Here is a 21,000-nt window from a genome sequence, read left to right as displayed (position 1 = left end):
AAGAGTATGTAAAGGCAATGACTTTTATAGGCTTTAAAAAAAACAACCTACTGCACACCAAAGGCCAAGAACCACCATCCCTACTCAAGCTGAGTAGTACCTTACAACTCAAATAGTCCCACTGAAATCAATTTGGGATTATATAATGTGAGTAAGGAAAGCACCACCTGGTCTTTTGGTAGCAAAATAAGATATGTTAGGAACAAATCTTCAGCTAAAATGAATGTGATTTGCCTCATTGTGGCTAATGGAGCTGTGCCAATTCACATCAGTCTGGAGTCCACTGTAACAGCGTGCCTGTTGTAGAGCACTTGGGTTTTAATTACCAACGGTAAATAGTACGTCCTTAAACTTTATAGACCTTATATATTTGCCCTACTTTATTTAGTAGATAAAAGCCCAACTGTGGCCTGATAAGCAATTTAGGAATGATTTATGGACTTTGTCTGCTGTTAGTAACAGTTTGGAAGTTGCTGTGTGACAGAAGGGAGGGATTTTTTTTTTCTAATTTATTTTAGGAGATAATGGTTCGAGTGGAACTGTCATACATTGTTTTCCATTATAAAATTGTGAATATCTTTTTCAGGAGGGCTTTAGAAAAAGGGAAAAAAATATAGGGCAGGACAAGCTATAAAGAGAACAACAACAGACACAATAGACAGGATGAAGGATCTGGTACATGGTAGAGAAAGAGCACTGCTTTCAAAATTTATGCTGTGGGCCAGCCATCGTAGCAGTGACCCTTGTCCCACTCCCACCTGAATCCCAGCCTCTTCTCCCTAGAACTCCATTTATTTGTCACAGAAATGTGCTTCCTGCTGTCAGGCTTGATATGATATTTGGATTAAGTATGGCCAACTCTCCGGTCTGTTTAAAAGGCAGAAACAGCAAACACATGAACACATAAACCAGGACAGGTTAATTTTCAAAAAAAGAGTATATTGGAATTGTCATCGCCCTGTACACATAGTCCCCAAAATAAACATTTCACACAAAGCAATATTTTGCCTCCTGTGTGCAGTGGAGCAGTGAAGCGAAGCAGGACTTTTACCCAAGGCACTCTGAGCATGCACGTTTTAAGAGAAGGAGGATTTTCCTCCCAGGAGTTCAGAGGGGTTTTGTAATTGGTGGCTTATCTGACCCCACTGTGATTTCTGCCCTATACCAGCGTGCTGAGACTACCTAAAAAGTGATTTGGAAGTCAGACAGTAATAGTGAAATACATGGACCTGGTGTATTGACATGCACTGTATCCATCCTTCTGTTACTCTGAAAGCTAGCATGGTCTTCTGCTTTTACAAGGGTCATCTGAGTCTTTTATCTGAGTCAAATCCTGCTCTTGCTTCCTGCAGGGCATACAAGAGAAATGACACCGAACATTATTCTCTTACCAAGGGAGAGAGATTATCCCTGAGACATGGGTGCTTCCTGAGGACAGCCAAAACACTGACAGTGGGAAAAAACTGTCCATTCCTCATGCCAGCTGTTCCCTGTTTACTGAGACATAGTTCAGCGAGAAAGAAGTTAAACAAGCATATTATTGTAATTGTTTTGCATCTCTCCCAGTGTAAATCTGAGAAGGAAGGCTGGTGAGGCAGTAGGTGCACGTAGGTTGCTTTGCCTCAGGCTTCCTTCCTCAGTGTCCCCAAGACTGACCTGGAAAGGGGCACAGCTTTCACTGGCAGCTGTTGTGGGGGTTCAGCCACAGTTGTGGGTTATGGAAACATTCCCAAGAGGAATGGAAACTTATTCTGCGTATCTGGGATAAGCAGTAGAAGTAAACCTGGGAGTTTAAAGAATAGGGGATGCTTTTGTGCAGCAGAGCTAAAAGCCAGGCTACCTCTGAGCCATAGGCTAGAGGGCAAGCTGGGGAGGAGGATGGGAACCATGCTTACAGCTCTGCCAAATTTTTGGGACCTGTAGGGGACAGATCCACATTTCACCCAGCAACTGTCCTGCAAGGGGCCTACATCAACCTCAGTTGATTTGGTCTATTCAGACCCTGTCTTTTTCCTGCCTCTGCCATTGGTGACCTGATTTATCTGCCTGCTGATGAATCTCTGCTCAAATCCAAAGGCTGCCTCTGTGCAGGACTAAACCTTCTCCCAAATAGGCCTGTTGAAATATATATAGAAATAGTTTTTAAAAGTTTACAGGGTCTTACAGGATCAGTACAGATCTGACCATTACTTATTAATTCAATTCAAGGAATAACTATTTGATAGAAAATGGGGTGGAGACCTGGGAAAGAATGACTTTAATGAGGTCTCAGTGACTGATATTTGGAAATATATTATTAAGTTTCTGCAGTGCAGCACTGAGATTTCCCAGTGTCCTCAGGAAAAGGAATATCACCCTATGGTTTTGAGTAGAGACAGTAGAAAGCTCAAATGCATCCACCCTTTTCTAAAAACAAAGGGAGTTTCAGAAATGCTTAGCAGAGATATGCTCTGCATCGCTGAGGGATGGAAGAGCCTGGGCCTTTTCCTCTTGAAGCTACCTTTTCCTCCAGCAACCCTTTTCCTCCTGCCTTCTCTTCCAGCTTTTCTATCCAACTCTTCAATCCATGTGACTCCACACTGATGTATAAACAGGCTTTTTCTAAATTATCCCCCTATCTTAAAATTAAGAGAAAGTAAGCATGCATTGTCTTCCCAGAAATAAGGACCCAGCACAGGAGGCAGGAGAACCTCATCTCACCCATTTCACTCCTTTAGAGATGCAACATACTTCCAGCAAGCATAAACAAGGTTGTGCAGTGCCATCCCACGATTGCATATTCAAACAGGAGGCTGCGGGGGGAAGTGTGTACAGAACAAAATTATTTCAGGTACCAAATCTTATACTAGCACACATACATGCAAAAAGCTATTTGTAGCCAAGATATGCAAAGAATTACGTGTTCAACCATCCAGCCAAAATCTGCAGACAAGGCAATACAAAACAATGAAACTGTTGATGTGTATTTGTCTCTGGCATGAGGATGTGAAAAGAATTACATCTGTCCTCTCCAACAGGCAATTATTCACGATTCCTAATGGATAAAATCAGAAAGCACAATGAAGTGCTGATGGGAGGAGGGCTTTGAGCATGCTTTTTCTAATTGCCATTCAACCCTTTAGCAAAAGGGTAGGTTAAAGGCCACGGTGTTGGACATGGAAAGTAATACACAGCTTGTCCTGAGTATAGATTTCCTTTGTGACCATGAGAAAGGCTTGGACAGAGCTCATAGAAAATTGTCATACTAGCATCATATAAGAAACTAGAAAAAGAGATTAGATCATCTCTCTTTTCTGGGATACATTATGCAACGAGTAGGCAAAAGCCGATATGCAACACCTGTTTATCCGGGGTGCTCTACAGAAAAGAGCACTCACCCTTACATGAGAGGTGCATAAAGCTCCTGACCCATGAGGTAACATCATTCAGGTGACACTTCTGCAGCTAAATAACCATCCTACTGAAGCATGTTACCGTGTGAATACAGTCAAATTTCCACTGTTGAATGCAGAAAGAATAAATACAAGTAAATGAGAAAAAAGTTCCTGCACGCTTAGATGCACAGAGCCTGCTTTTTGGCTCTGCTCCTCACACAAGTTGCATTCGCAGATGTGCCCAGCCCGTGACCTCCTCTGTGGCAGGGGGATGTGACAAATTGCTGTGCCGCTCGGCTATGTGGGAAGGGAACGAAGCCCACGTCTGGCAGCGCTGTGAGAGTCAACAAGCCTCCCCGTCCTCAGCAGGGCTCCATTTGCAAAAAGAGGCCAACAATGTGGCAGGGCGCATATTCTGAACAGAGCACCAGAGGTGCAGTAAAGCTTGACGTACAGCATATATCCACATAGCCGTAAAGAGGTTAAGACTCTCTTGGTAGGAACAAGTAGGCAAGAGCCTCAGGAATGACTATTTTTCTTTCCTGACTGCCCCATAAGAGAACATAGGGAACAATTCCTCCTGCCTCAGTTAATGGTCTCTCCCCCAAGAGTTTCATTGCCTGATTGAGGACACTATTGTTTGTACAGGGGCGCTGTAAGAACGACCACAGTTTTATAAAGAAGACATGACACGCATCAGCATCACGAGTGACAATGAAGCAATTAAATCGCTAACCGGATCCAAATTATATATAATTTTCATATTTGTTATGCTGCATTTTGGGCTTTCATTCTTTGTTTGGTTCTTTGCAGAGGTTGCTAAAGATTTATGATTTATAAAAGCATCAGGCTGCACTGTGTTTCCTCGGGTCCAGTTAAGAAAATCCAATAACACGGGAGTTTCGTGTTGTGAACATATATATATTTCTTCCCCTGAAATGTTAGGCCTTCAAAATGAAACTGATAGGTTGGAAACGAGTCTGCTGAGGACCCAAAAAGGAGAATAATTTTACCAGAACTGGTGAAACCCATCAGATAAGTATCAGTGTGCAGGAATTAACACAGTGTGCTGTACTATTTGGGAAGAAAAGGAGCAGTGGAGTCTAACTGGCCAAAGAGTTCAAGATACCTGGGCTTTATGTCTGATTCTACTGACAATCTGTTGTATGACCTTGGGGAAGCACCATGTTTCTCTCCACACCTGCGTCTCTCACAGTTTGTTTTGCCGTATCCATTTAAATTGGAAGCTCTTAGGATGGGGTTTGGCTCCTAATGTGTGTTCAAACAGAAGCTGAAATGGAGAGACCTTCATCTCTGTTGTGCGGCTCAAGGTGCTACAGTAATACAAACAATAATAAAAAAGAATGAGTGATGCAGTATAATTGCATGAATAATAGGGTACCTTTTAAGACTGTTCTTCCTGCCAGATCATCTTTGTGCTAATAAGTTCTGTTTACTCAGGGAATATTCAATAAATAATAAATAAAACCTCAGGCTGAGACTTCCCCAAGCACAGCAGGTAATTTAGATGTATCGTCCATTAAAATTAATGCAAAGGGTGCATCTAAATCCCCTAGCGCTCTCAGAAAATTCTTAGCTTGAATATTTAATTTTCAGGCTAGGCAACCGTAAGGGTGGTCTCTGTATCCAGTAGACAGCGGGGTAGAAATTAAGAAGAGTAATGGGTGTACTTGGGTGCAGAGGTCTCATACCTGGTCATCTGATTGCTTTTGCTCCCCCAAAGTCCTGTGTGAAGACTCAGAATTGATCACTACGTGCCTACAGGGGATAGGGCTGGGTGGCTTTTACTTCCTCTGGATTCTGAAGATGAACAGATGGGGCAAAGAAAGGAATATTAAAAAGGAGACATAGCACCTTCCTTGCATGCCACCTATGCCATCTATCTCTTCTACCCCAACTGCTCCAGCCTGAAATAGCTCTCCTGAGAGCATGTAGTGCTGCTCTTGCTTTTGGCAAGGGTCGGTGGGGACCCATGGTGGATCCAGAAAATGGGAAGTTTAAAGCAACTCAGAGCCACCTACTTTCCATTTCTCATCTCTAAATTCCTTAAACCTACTGCAAGAGGGGAGGAACAGCACCAGACTTATTGTAAATGCCACATCACTATGTAGGACAGGACCGACGTGCTTAGAAAGGTGCTCACTGCAGCTTTGGTAGATCACTCTGTCTCTGTCAGCGTGACAGATAACAGCCTCCAGACAGCTATGAACACATTAAAAATATACTTCCATCTCCGAGCAATCACACATCAGTGCAGCACTGTCTCACTGTGGAGAAGCAAAGAAGGCCGTACCTTTGGGGGAGCTGTACAAACATCTGTGTCTGCTCCAGCTCTATTTTTCACTATTGTTCCTTCTTGACAATTTTGCCACCCTTGATAAAAACCCAAGTGAGAGGTAAAAATGAAATGAGTTCTTTCTGACGCATGCATACATATTTAAGAATTTCTGTCACTATATGTTAGAGTTGCAGGCACTTTAACGATGCCGCTTAGTTCCTTGCTCCTTGCGTGGCATCAGGTACTAATATTAGTCTATAAGGTTTCAGAAGCTGAACAAATCTCTTTCTTCTCATTTTGTATTGGTCATTAAACTTATATTATCGTCAGAATCAAATGAAACAGAGCAGTTTCTATAATTCTGTGAGGAAATGAGGCCAACAGCATTAGAACAAAATACACATCATTAACAGAGCCCTGCTCATAACACTCTTAAACACACAATTCTGCGAATATTCATACTCCAGTTTTGAGGGACACTAAGTTTAAATTTTGAAATTTTGGTTGCATCATTGGTTCTTGGGCCTTCTGGGATCAGAGCACCCAGGAAAAACAACAGCTCTCAGTGTTGTTCAGGTTATCTTTCTCTCAGTAAACAAGGCAGAGGCAAGTTTCTCTACAAAAAAGAGATGGTAGACCTGCATTTGAATGGCTTGTACCTCACTTTTTAAAGAAGTAGATTGTGACTATTATGATGCTGGATTCATCATTAGGGGACAGACCAGATGGTAAAGGCTCAGAATATAGTCTCATCCCTATGCAGGGGGATTTCTACAATTGCGTATTAACTGTTATTGGAAGTTTCCATACACACGTAAATCCCTCTGTACTGGAATGAGAGTATCCTTTAATGCAAAGCATTATGGCCATTACAATAAGTAACATGAATAGCTAACTGTCATTAAAATTAAACTGAAAACCGATTTGGCCTGCTGACACCTTGAACATAAAGCAGTAATTTTATAAATGATATATTTTATTTAAACAACACCTTTCGTATCAGTGACACCTTCACAGATACAAGTAGGAGGGAAGTAGAGTTATGTGTATGTCAGTGAGCCTCAGATAAAATTTTAATATTCAGGTTGTAGAGGAATTGGTGTAGTTCATATGTACACTAACATCTTGAGTATGTGTATGCTTATATTTACTCCAGTACGTTTAAAAAATAAAGGTCTGTAAAACTTAAGAATCATCAATGCAGTCCCAGATGAAAAAGCCCTTTAGTAAAAACCCACAGAAACAGATTCCCAGCCTAATACCAACAATGTGTCACCAGAAATGCTCAGTGCTAGTAGCCCTCCTGAGAGGTAAGGCCAGTTATGGTTAACATGGTCTTAAAGTAGCTGAATAGGCGATGAGACCCATGCTAGCCCCTTGGACCCATAGCATCATTCCCTGAAAGCAACCATGTATCTCTCCTGGAGGTACCTGGGTATCTCAAGGATGATCCTGCATGGAATGAAATACTTAGGCCATCCTTACTTCATCATTTTAATTAACAGATTCTGCTATTTCCTTACTGCACTGAGCTCTTGGGAAGCGAAACTCAGTAATATGTATAAGATGTTACTACAGCCATGGTGGCCATACTGACAGGAAAAATATGCTTGACACCAACCTCTGATTGCTGCACTGATACTCAGTTTGCTCAGCCATTTGGTCCACAAATGGACCTGTGAACTGACCATGCTTCCTTTGGCTGTTGCCTATGGCTTCACAATCCGCTGCCTGAAAACGGTTGTGTGGCCCACACTACATCCTCAGGCGATGGTTCTCAGTCTCAGAGAGATCAGTGTATTCTGCTGAGAATGTTAACAAATTGATACTCTGGAGAGAAAATATTTAAACATCTGTTCAGAGCAGAGTGTTTTATAGTCTTTTTGTGCCTAGAACTACTCCAATAAAGTTACGTATTTTCCTCATTTCCTCATTCTAAACTGTTTTTGTTGCAAACATCATTTAGTTACCATTCACTGTACTGCAGAATTTTGCTGCATTAGGACAAATTAAACTATCCTGGAGAATCCACCCAAAATTCGGTATTAAAACTATGCCCAAAGTGAACTCAGAAAATACAAACCATAGAAATTATCTAGAACGTTTTATCCACAATTTGTCTTGGAAGCAGAATTGGTAGTGTTAGTTCATTGGTCCTACTTATCCTCAGCCTTCCCTTAGTGATATCGCTGGGTGGAGCTCAGCAAATGCCCCTGCCAAGTGTATTAAGCCCATTGAGTCTGTTCATCACAACTGTTTTGCTTGGAGGTCCCATCCTGCCTGACTGCAGAATTTAATGAGTCTGAAACAAGTAGAAATTATATGAACAGTTATTTGTTCTCCATTATTTGCTCCTCTGAAACAAAGACCTGGCCTCTTCTTTCAAGAAAGAATTTGCCTCAAAGTGAATTTACAAAACTGAAAATGGAAAAGTTGTTTTTACAGAAAAAGCCTGCAAACAATTCAGTTTCTCCTAGTAGCATTAAAATTATATCCTGTAGACCCCTCCCACCCTAACAAAAAATCTTAATCCTTCCAAAAAGCTATTACTTACAAAATAAATAAATATAATGAAAAGTCATTATTTTTGCCCTGAAAAAAATTGTCAGGCAGATTTTTAATATTAAGGCTAATTGGTAACCCACAGACAACAAGGGTCCTATCAATAAGTGAATCTTCCTGTTGATATCTGTGTAGTTACATGAACGTAATAAAATTTTCAAGTCTTCTGATGAATCAAGGTTCGTTCTTTGTCTTTCTTTTCCTCTGCTGTTGGAGAGAGAACAGATAGACCCATGGATGGATGGACGCATCTCCAAAGAGGCCAGACACTTCAGTATGTCACACACAATGCAAAGTTATTTCTGTCTGTTGCCACAGAAAAACTGAGCTAAAGTCTGGCTTTGTTTCTTTATTTTAAATGAGTCTACAAATTCAATATCACTTGCTATTGTCCTGTGAGTGTGTGTGTATATGTGTATAAAATGAAGTACAAACCTCTGTTTTGGTCAAAAAGAGAAAAGGGGTGCAAATGGAGGATCATTGTAAAGCTGTGCAGAATATGGGGAAATCAGCCAAACTGCCCTTTCAGAAATGGCAGTCTTCCCAGCCTTAAAGTCTTTTGTGGAAAATAAAATATTCTATTACATTATTTTCCAATTTCAGCTATCTCCCTTGTTGGGCTCCAGGGTGGTATATTTCCAAAAGTTCAGAAATATTTTGCTGCTCACCATCTGCCTCAATAGCTGGACATATTGGACATCAACACCAGGACCAAACATCTGTGGCCCAAGGACACCAAGCAGCCACCAGTGTCATACCAGTGGGAATATCCACACTCCAAATCCCTGCAACCTCACTGACCAAAACATTAGGGGCACACAAAAATAAACTCGCCCTCCCTACACACTCCCCTTCCCTCTTGGTTAACATCAATAGAAAATTGTCTTGCCAAATTAGGATGAGCTTGGTTAAATTGTAAATGTTTTCCAGCACCCTGAGTTTGTGGAAATGTGCAGTGTTGATTTCTCCTTTCCTCTGTGCAGAGCATGCTGGATGTTTTCCTTTGTTGTGTGTATACAAACCTTTGCACAGCCTCTTTTATGGCATGAATCACTATGCAGTTGGTCTCCGTGTGCATGGCATTTGTACAGCTCTTCCTTATAGTTCAGGCTCCTTCTCACGGAATTACTTTCTTTATTAAAGAGGAAAAATATTTCAGCATGAGGCTGCACTAGAAGCAGCCAACCAGCTTTGCCCTTGGCTTAAACAGGCTGGTTGTAATTAACTCATGCAAGGCCTGAGGTACTACAGACCTAGTGCACCAGGCAGGCAATGCATTACACTCCACAGTGAAAGCTTCTGGGAGGGTCAGGGAATGTAACCTCAGAAATTTCCCCTAGAAACACATGTTCATTAAAAAACAAACAAAAAAACCCACCAAACAAACAACAACAAAAAAACCCACACCAAAAAACCAAAATGTCAGACAACCTAGTTTGAGAGAGAGAGAGAAAGAAAGTGGCTGGGAACAGAAGAGAAAGAAAAATTGTGTCAGACACGCACACGCACATCTGTGAAAGAAATACAGCTGGTGGTGTTAGTACCTGATGCTTTTCATCCTGTTTTCCAGTGTAAATATTTATTTTCAGTTTGCGTGCTGGATACTGAAGAATAAAATCAGTATTCTCAAATTCCATTGTCTGGGGGAATGGAGTTCTTTCAAATGCAGACGAGATACTTAGGATGTTGGACTCCGCCTTTAGAGCATACCAAACTGTCATGACTGAGAAGACAGTAATGCAAAGGATAATTTTTCAGAACTATCTACTTTGCAGATCTCGTCCTGGGGCTTTACATCCTGATAATCCAGAGGTTAATTTAGGAACAGACTCAATCAGAGCAATATTTCCAATGACAAATACCAAACCCCCCAAAAAAACCCCAACAAATTAAAACCATGATTCTTAAGAATTATGGAGCTGAACTGAAAGCCATGAAATTTAAAAAATATGTCAAAATTTCTGTTTTCTCAGTTTGCATATTTTATTGTGAGATGTGGTGGAAAAAACCTAACAGCTAGACAGGCTAGGCTGCAGGCTGCTTACCCAGACAACATGATTTTAGACTGAATATCCTGAAAATGTTCTGGCCTAAAACCCCAGTATGATTCATGGCAACTTCTGGCCCTTCTAAAAGCAGATCAACGAATGCTCTGAATCTGGAGTAAAGCAGATGAAACGTCTGAACTCTAGGTGTTGCTGTCACACAATTTCTTTGTTATGAATTCCCTAAATTCCAAATTCATACCTCTCTTTGTTGCCTTTCTACAGAGTAACCAGTGCCTCTGCACAGAGATACTGCTCCTTTCCACCAGCAGGTGATAAATGCCAGAAATGGGCTGTTCACATACATATACAGTGGCAAAACAGGAAAACCATGATCCACTGTGGCCGCTGTAGAATAAGATGTCTGTACTTCAGCTCGAACTAGAAAAACATCCCTGTGACTTTGGTGCAGCCAGGAAGGAGGGGAAAAGAAAAATCAAAGTTATGTCACCCAGTAACTGAACTGAAATTTCTCATTGCTTGTTTGCAGTCTCCCTCCAGAGTGCACAGCAACAAAAACCACCCCTGGAATAGTTGTATCACTTTAGTTGGCTATGTGACCCTGGAAAGGATCTTCTCTTCCCTTGTTAGACTGAAATCTGCTGGGGAAAGAGCTCAAAGGATGCAGATAAACATATCTCTTTTCATTTCAGTGGCGTTACATTGCTTTACGTTACTGGAGGAGCTGGCCCTGTAGGCTTGCCTGCACATGGCTCAGAACAGAAGAAACATGATGGCTTCAGGCCTGTGTACAATAGCAATACAGAAAATCTGTATAAAATTACAGCTGTTGCTAGAGGACACTAACCATGAGATTTGAGTAACTGATGCAGGGAGGACACAGGGGAAGAGCTGGTATTTTCAGGTCAACTAGAAGCTATTGTGTTCAGAAGTGAGAGGAAAAAACTGTTCACGTTGCTTTTATGAAACATGTAATTTTCCATCTCCCTTGCCATGCCTTAAGAGCTTAATTGGACACAGTTGATGTAGACACAAGCCCAGCTCCTGTCTCAAGCTTATATTTCCAAAGGTCACAGATTTCATGCTGATCCTCTGCATTATGCTATCATTTCCATGAGAACCTGAGGAGGGGAACATTAATTGCCTGTGACTGTAATTGGCTTCATGATGGTTGTCAGGCCAGTGGCTGGGAACACACACCCCAGAACAGCTGTCAAACGTATAACCTGGCAGAAAGTCACCAAGTGTCAGGAGTGTGCTCTGAAAGGGACTGACATTTTCTATGCCCACAGAGGCTCTGCAATCAAGACAGATCTCCTGACATAATGATTCTCAAAAGTAACTAATATGAAATAGTTTCAGCTGATGCAAAGGAAAGATGCAAAGCATGCACAGCTTGTTGGCAGCAAGGTTCTTCTTAAGTTGCAAAAGGTGTTCTTCTAGGCCTATGTCTGTTCAGGCCATGATGAGATCACTGTGGTATTGCTTACACAGCACTGACATTCCTGGTCAAGGGTTAGTTTGAAAAAGCCAAAACCAAACCTGAAAACCACCTGGTAGTCACCAGGTACACACGATCTAACTGGCATTAATATCAGAGCTGCTTTCTCTTCTGCTAAGTCAAAACCAGTCCCTCTTTTGAATCCAAGTAGGGCCACTCAGATCAGTCAAAAGATCATCAGACAGAAGTTACGTTCTTTGTATTACTACCAGAAATATCAGTTCTGCTCTCTAAGATAATTGAAAAACTACTGTCCTCAATTTCGTATACGCCACAGCAGAGAGGTTTGAGCATGCTTCTTGGATCTCTATCTGCAAGTTCTACAACAAGCAGCAATGTGTTCCGCAAGCAATTGCCTTTTCTTCCTGCTGGACCATTGTACAGCATCACTTCACCCTGATGGGATTCCTGCCTTGGAGTATCATGGTGTGTACTCCTTTCAAACTATGATAGGAACCATTGGCTATCAGTGTTATTTCTATTTTGTTCTATTTCTATTTTATTCTGGGCTCCACTGAGCTATGTGTGGAGAAGTAGTCCATTTCTCAGAGAGATGACAGTTTAAATAGACAAGATGAACAGGGGAGGAAAGGGAAAGAAAACCTTTATTGGTGGTGAGCAGAAACATGGGTCATGAAAGGAATTGGCGAAGGTCAAATGGAGAAGTCTGTGCTGGAGCTAGAGAAATGATCCCCAGGCTCCGCAAACCAAATCCAGTGCCTTCACAGAGAACTTGCTTTTCCACAAATAAATACCTTTTGCAAATTTCAGCCAAGAGAAGGATAATTCAACACATGGTACCTAGTGAAGCTGTGTTTCCCATTTTCTGCCAAGGACCAATGGGAGAGACATGACTATGGCCGCAGCCTTCTTGGTATTTGTTCAACTAAAAGAAACACGGTTGTGCTTCAGCTTCTCTCTAATGGACATTTTAGGCATTGTTCTCTTCTTGTGTGATTACAGGATTTTCCCTTGTTTTCAAGCAGCTGCTTATCACACTAATGAGGAGGGTGAATTGAAAATGGAACAGTTAGTAAAAAGCCTTGTTTCCTGAAGCCCAATATACAGGCAACTGCTAAAAAGTTGATTAACAAAATGGCTATGTATAATGGCCAAAAGGACTTAGAAGTCGGTCATGGATTTAAACAGTTTACTACATATTTCTGCTCCAAAATGTAAGACAATAATCAAGTGAAAAACCTCTCAAAAACACAATTACAGATCTCAATTTTCAAGCATGCAGGTACTCACATGTAAAATTTCACATTAGAATGATCGTTTCTTCTATTTATAGAACACAGCAAAGTACATCCAACAGCTATACTTATTTAGAGGTAAAAAAGAACTTACGCCTTCACTTACCTGCACATTTACAAAATTGCAAATGCAAATACACTAGGCACACCATGCATATGTGAACACATGTGCACGCTTGAAGACAGCTGCTTCTAGCAATGCAGCACTAGAACATGAGAAGTACCATAGTATCGGTACATGCTTTTCTCCTGAGTCCCACAAACTGGGTCATACAAGAAAAAGGCAGCCCAAGAGTCCCATGTGTTTATTGCAGTAGCACAGAGACCCTTCCCTAAGTGTGCAGAGCACTGTTTGGAGCAGTCCATGCTAATCAGTGCCACAGCTGTTCAGGAAAGTAACATAGAGGACTGAGCTTGCTTTTCACCTCAGTAAAATTAATCTTAATTATAGCAACTCGTTCACAACATTGATGGGAAATACACTGTAAGGCTGAATGTAAATTACAAATTCAACTCAATTTATATCTGCAGCAGCTCTTTTCCACATGGTTAGGGAAAGTGCTGTAAAAGCACCATGAAAATGCCTCTGAAGCCTTTTCCCTCTGCCATAAGAGCAGGAAGACCCTATGTTAAACAAGCAAGTATATTCTCGGGCAGAGCTAAGGAACTGGATAATGCGCTGAGTGAAGCCAACAGGAAGATTCCCCAGACTGCAGTGAGGCCATGCATATATTGCTTTGCCATTTGGACCTGGCTTCAAACTGTGTGAGCTGGAAAACAGAAAAAGAGCAGCAAAACCATCACAGTGACCTCTCTGCGAACCTGAATTGGGTAGCGTTTTTCTCCCTCCCACGCTTTAATTCATATTTCTGTGCTGACTGTAATGCTGTGTACTGGCCCCAGCAAGAATTAAATTAAATATTTATACTTTTGTGATGAGATACTTTGTTACCCCATAAAACTTGCACATATGGAACTCTATTAATTTATGCTAATTCCTTATTTCTCTAGAAGAGCCTTTCTCCTCATTAGCATTTGATCGTTTAATACAACTTTACAGCACACACTAAATTGAAGCCCATAATCTTTTGTAATTGAAGCTTCGTGTGCATTCATTGTCATTTTTCAAAATAAAAATGAGGGGGAAGGGAGGTGTGTATGGAAGCATTGCCTTTGTGTGGCACGCACAGCTCTGAGGGGGGATTAGCTCTGCAGGGAGCTCTTTGCAAAGCCAGCTGCAGGGAGCAGGCTACATTTGGAAGGCTGGACCTGCCCTTGTTTGTTGAGGCACCATTTTCTGTTGACCTTAATGAGCGAAGAACCAGTCCTCTGGCATGCTGCCAGCGCCTGCCAGCTGTGTTTGAGGATGGTGGCAGGAAAAGAAAGTAGAGGTAGAAATTTCAGCCCACAGAGCAGACCTGCAGCAGAAATTGTCCAGTTCACGCTACCCAAGAGAGCCCCTCTCTTACCTTTGCCTCGTGCTATGGCCCATTGCAGTCAGCTGTTGTCCTTGCTGAACCTTGCCATTATGTTCCTGACCTTATGTCGAGATGTGGCATTATGGGGGAGGAAATTAGTGTTCTCTTACCATAGCATTGTCATTCATTGTCCAGTGGAGCAAATTCACTTTCACTTACCCACAAGTCTAATGAAATGGTGTAAATAGCTCTGCCTAATACAGAATCTGTCCCCCCCTGCTGGGATCGATCTCTGTGCTGGTACCAGCTTCCCAGGCTCATCTGTGGGACTCTTCTAATGAGGAGCTTTGCTCCAGTGCTCATGTCCAGTCCTAAGCTGTAAATCAGAACCAAGAGATTTCCCGTTTCAGGAAAGGAAGAGAACAGAGTGGTTTTTTTCTTTCAATACCTGGCCTCAAACAGAAATCAGCAGGGAACAGTGGGATGCAACGCTGAGTTTCACATTGCTCTGCCTTCCCTTTCTCCCACCCTGCAATTAGCAGCTGCGGGTCTTTAGCACATTGAAGAGAAACAACTGGCCAGCTTCTGGATTTTTCTACCAACACGACAAAAGAAGGACTTTTAAATTTCAAACAACACTATAAAAATATATGTTTTATTCAAGTAGGTGTCAAATTTATGTCATTGGGCACAGAGGAACAGCTTAGTGCCTCTTGAAATACTGGTTTGTTGGTTGATTTTTTTTTTCTTGCAGCAGAGTTTACTCTGTTCTTGATTTAAGGAAACTAGAAGACACCTTCCTTTTTCTAATGCTTAAATAGAGTCTAGTAACATGTTTCAAAATGCAGACGTCCTGATTTTACTAATACAGGTTAGGACCTTCTGATACACCTGTGTCAAAATTATCTAGAGTTTTAATGTAAGAGTTGTTGAGTGACTGCAGACTGCAGTCTGGTTTTGTACGTTCCTGACATTTACAGCAACAAGGTTTACGGAAAGGCACTCAGCCTCCACCAACACAGCTGAGTGACAGTTCAAAGCTAGGGCAGGGCTGAAAGAGCAGAAATCATCCAGGTGTGGAAGATTAATAATTGTAATGTACAGAGGCCCCACTACATCTTTGGGGAGGAATTTGTGAGCGCTACCTTAAATGTATCCTTAGAATTGCATAGAGGGAAGCACTGGACTGAATGCTATCATCAGTTCTCAGGGACACATTGACAAAGACATAAACAATGAAAAAGCTAAAAATATCCATTGCCCCAGTTACAGAAAACACCTGCAGCCAGCAGAGCACTTAAAACTCATTTAAGTCTCATTGAGTTCTCTGAGAGTCAAAAACATGTCCACTGGCTGTTCTTGAATCAAGGTGTAAAAGACAACATTGCTATGTCTGTGCTCACATATTGTGGACATAAAGCAATGACTTCAACACCAAGTACTGTAGCCTGAGTAAACACGTCATATCAGCAATTTACAACCAAAAAAAACCTCTACACTTTTAAGTTTAAAAAACCTATCTAAACTTCCTATCTAAATGCCATCTGCCTGCACTGATGTTTATTTAAATTGCCAGTTAATCAATGAAATCTATTCGAGCTAGCAGTACATCACAGCAAATCAGTGTAATCACCTTCATCTTCATTTAAATTTAACTGGACTCATTTCTCAATTCTGCCCCTGACCAGATGCAAGTCAGAAGTGAAAAACAAGAAGTATATTTTACCAAATGGAGTTACGTATCTATGTTGTTGAAGCTCCTCCCTTTGGGGGAGCACATCTCCATGTTCCAAAAGCTCACTTCTAGTACATTTTTCCTAGGGCAAGGAGAGGAGGAGATTGGATTACTTATGTGGAAATTAACAGCACATCCTAAAGCTTGTCTAAATCCTTTATCAAACAGCTCTTCACGTTTCCTTTACACGTGGCTCAAGCCAGGAACCAACTGTACCAATGTGTCAGCAAAATATGCTCAGGTCTCTATCGAGGTGATGGTCAGCTAATGAAGGCAGTGTGTTTCAAATCAGTGCTTTCAGCCAGTTATGCTTTCTTTTCAAACACTGACCATAAAATTACATGGTAAGTGCCTTTTAAAGACAGTTACCACATGGTTATTGCTGCTTTCCAAATTAGATTGTCATCACAAGTGTTAAGAAGTGAAAGATACAGGTAGGGAACCCGTTAATTCCTTAGCTCTGGCAGGTTGGAGCTCCCAATGCTTATTCATTTTGCATTAGCAAGAAACATCAGAACATCTCAGCTCCCCACACCACGAGGTAAATTATTCCTGGAGCAGTGTACTTGGTAGCTTCAAGTTTAATTACCTTGTAATCTGCAGGTCATGTTATTACTTTGTGGTTACATGATTTTTTTTCATACCTATTTATATACCCTATAAAAGAAAGTGACATTGGAATGGATTTTTCTAAATTGGTCTCATGCATACAGTTCTTTCAGCATCTGAAAAAATGGGATTCTGCTCTCAGTGAGTGTCTGCTGGCTGAATCAGTGTGCTGTCTTAAGAATGGAATACCTACTAATATCTTAGCAAGGGACAATGATTTTTCTATAAAGCCAAAACAGATACTACAGTTGATTACTTTATATTAAACTCATGGGACCCAGACATGTATTTAAGAAAGAATTCATATTGTTGCCAATGTGAATTTCAGTTTTAAGTACTGATAGCTGCTCCCGTTTCAGTCTGGGTAGCATCCCCTCATGGAGATAATCCAGAACAGGCTCATCTCAAATGATTCATTCAGATCATGAGTTTGATTTCTTTTATCAGTATTTTTTGTGATGTTTTCTTACAGTCAGCATATTCAGCCATAAATAACAAAAAGCACAGGCTGTCGGTGCCTGACAGCTGAAGTCCAAGCACAGACAGATGGTCAAGTTCTTCATCCTTCTTTGTTGAACAGTCCTCTCATCAAACTTCTCCAGAAAGAAGAGTCCTATACTTGGAATTTATGCCAAACAGAGTGTTTGAGCGTATTCCCACGGGAGAAGTGTATCCCTCACTACTGTACAGAGGCACATCTCCATCTCTGTGGAGAGATGCTGTTACAGCCAAAGATCTGTCCTGACTGAGGTGGAATGTTTGAAGTACAAAGATGTCTTTTTTCGAAAAAAGTATAGGACATTACTGTAACTGTTGCTGATGGCCAGTTCTGTATTGCATTTAACTGCATAAATATTTTCCAGGTTTTCTTAATGTATAACCCATAAAGATATTAACCTTTGCAACAGAAAAATGCATTGAGTTCATCTTTACTGTATAGTACTTGATTAATGTTAAATCAGCTCATTGGTTTTTAATCATGGAGGTTCTCAGTGTGTTGTTAAACAGTGTATAATTTGTTGCTACATAAGGGAAGAAGTACACGTATTTTGCTTGCAGGCACCATCTTTAAACTTTTCTTTGTCTTGGAAGCATTACTAAGTTTTCCAATTAAACATTACAAATTTCTGCAAGGAATTTTTTTTTTAATATTTTGCCCATTTTTCTGGTTAAGGGAGGAAGGAATATTTTCTCTGTAATGATGAAATTTTCAGCCAGAAAAAAAAAAAATCATTTCAAGCAGTTAGTAGTGAAGTACCTAGCTGATATAATGCCTGGTTTAGGCATTGAAAGATCTAATTACTGTGCTGGAAGAAACACTATAGGAGGCATGTGAGCTCTTAATTGGGAACAGGGCAATGCATTGCACTTAACGGTATAGATACTTCTTTGTCTGACAGATTTAAGTTCCTAACAGATTTTACCCCCTTAATTGTCAGTTTCCTTTGTGTTCTTTTAGATTACAAGAATCATTTCCAATATGATGTCAGTAATAGTTTAGGCAGCAAGTAAGTCACAGGAGCTGTTTAGGACGGAGCACGGATTGTTATGATGTGATTCACCTTGACTCTATGAATATGTTTTCCTTCCTTCTCTCCTCCCCCTACTTGCCCACTTCTTTGTGAATCAGGAATAAACCCCAGATGCCCTTTGCAATATGAAAAAGGGATGTACTTCTGTAAGCAGAATTTCTGAAGGTACCAAGCCTTGGGAATTCACCGGGTAAATCATATGCTTGTAGGCAGTTCTGCTTATTTAGGGGAATGTATGGCTGTGGATTTTTTCCAGAGAAGCTACAATCAAATGTGGTAATTTCCAGATCTGAGTGAATAAATACATAGTAACTACAGTAAAATACACATGGGTGGAACCCACAATCAGGACTTTCTGGGTAGAAAGGAGACAAATGTTTTTCCTCTCTTCAGCTGAAGGGATCTCAGTGCTTTTTACATAACCAAGGGAAACCTTCCCACTGCATACAAAACACTCCAAGGTTTCATCTCTGATACGAAGAAGTAACAGAGTAATAGGAACATCATCTTGATCCGGCCGGTTGCACTTATTTCAGGTGCCTGCTAATTGGCAAAGCAAGCCTCAAGAGCCATCTAGAGGTTGTTTGGCAAGAATAATTTTTCTTATTTTAAGAGTGTGGCTTACGCACACCAGAAACAAAACCCTAGTTCCTCCAGGTTTTGTTGTTACGTGCAGCATGGTACATCGGGAAGACCTCTAGTTCTCTCACTGGAACTTTAGCACTGCAGAGATGGTGTCAGAGAAATCATTCCCTTCACCACCAATACAGCTGTTTTACTAGTGGGAAGCTGCATTCATCTGCTGCAAGGAAAAAGTATTACAGAATGTGCTATGTGAGGCAGAAAGCATTTGGCATGAGGCCTGCGCTCTTGTGAGCCCCAGACACACTCCATAATAACAACTCAGCAAGGAGGTAAGCAGATTTAGCCAAAATTGGCACACAGCTGGGATTTACTTAATTATGAAGCTATTACAGTCCTGATGGTGTTGTCTGATCTGTTCTGGCTTCCCCTTAAGTCTGTGTTGGATCAAACCAAAATCAATAATGCTTTGAACAGGGGCCATAGTTTGCAGGAGCACGGTAGAGAAAGAAGTTAGAATGGGCGTCCGTGGGTTCACTCCCATTGCTTTTAGCTAGCCAGAATGTGCCGGCCTAGAGACTCCTTCTCTTTGGATGGAATTGTTGGAGACTTACTTTTGAGATACTTGTATGGCTGCTTAGAAATAAAGGAGAGAAGAGCGGGAAGATGGTTTTGCAGACACTGTGGTGGGAACAGTTCAGTTCTAGCAGATGTTTCAATTCGCAGCTCCAGTCTTTGGTGGACTGCATTTTTATTCAGATTTCAAGACGTCTCCAGACACAAGGGTTTTTTAATGCTACCAGTTGAGCTAATTTTCTGTCTCTTGAGTTCACATCTCTGTTTGTCAGAAAAGAGCAAGTATGACCTTTCACTAAACCAGAATGAAACCTCTTCCTGACACTCTCTATCCTCCAGACAGAAGTCCAATGAAGACCTTCTGGTGTAAGCTGCTTTGAGGCTAATACACCCTCTGTTTATTTCAACGAAGTACTTGGGCTTGAAGGTTTAAATACACTTTGCCAAATCAAAACTTTGCACTGAGTTGATAAATGCCAAGTATATCTATTAGAATTCTTCTGAGTAGGAAGTACGCATGTGTACAGAAATTAACACAGCAGCTATTATGTATTCACTTTAGGTTAAAGCATATAGCTTGGATTTAGAGGAATCTCTTTGATATTTCCTGTGCAATTAATCTGCTGGAGGAAGTGCTTGAATACCAGACAGGAACAGCTGAAGCACAGAGGGGGTGGATTGCTGATGTAGCACCAGTAAAACTGAGCCCACAGAGCTCTCCAGAGATACACTGGAGGGAAAGGAGATTCCTGCGACTTGGGCTTATTTGGGTTTTCCGCTGAGGTTGAGTTTCTTGGGGAACCAAAATGCAGTGAGCAGCAGCACAGGTTTAATTTCAGGTTATTAAAACTTCCTAAAATGTTTCTAAAGCGATAACCCAAACATCTGCCTAATGGATTCCCAGGGCTGCTCTCTTCAGGCCAGCACGTGCACCTGCGAGATTTCTGTACAAACACCGCCTCGGAAGCCACGTCCCAAGCGCAGCTCCGACTTTTGCATTATGCATGATCCTCATCATTCTCACCAGATGTGGGTGGAGAGGGGAACTAACGCAGATGCTGCCAGGGTAATGGCAAGGGGGTTTTGAATCCTGAGAGAGGGGGAGAGAGGTTTTATCAATACATACTATGAATGAGCTGAATTGAAATGTTTCCATAAGGGATTTCTGGCTTCAAGATGCATAAACTGGCTTAATCAAAATGCTGAAGGTAGAAGGAGATAACAGAAATAAAGACTTCAGGGGCGCTACAGTTTAGTATATGCCAGATTCCAGCTGTGCCTCCAAGTGTCAATGAAAACATACAAATAACAGAAAGGTGGAAACTGAAAATCATGGCTAAAGATTTCTCCAACAGAGATGTATTTTTTCTGTACATCTGAATTCAGAACACTGGACACAGAAAATAAGATTTAGGAGTTCTAACCTTTGGACAAACAACTCCACAGTAAGAAAATATGTTCTTGTAAAATATGCCAAAACACAAATTCAGTGTAATGTAACAGACATATAATTAACAAAAAGGAACAAGCAAAATATGAGAAAACCAGAA

The sequence above is a fragment of the Phalacrocorax carbo genome, chromosome 6, assembly GCF_963921805.1.
Source record: "Phalacrocorax carbo chromosome 6, bPhaCar2.1, whole genome shotgun sequence".
Classification (NCBI taxonomy): domain Eukaryota; kingdom Metazoa; phylum Chordata; class Aves; order Suliformes; family Phalacrocoracidae; genus Phalacrocorax; species Phalacrocorax carbo.
This window is presented reverse-complemented; position numbering follows the sequence as displayed.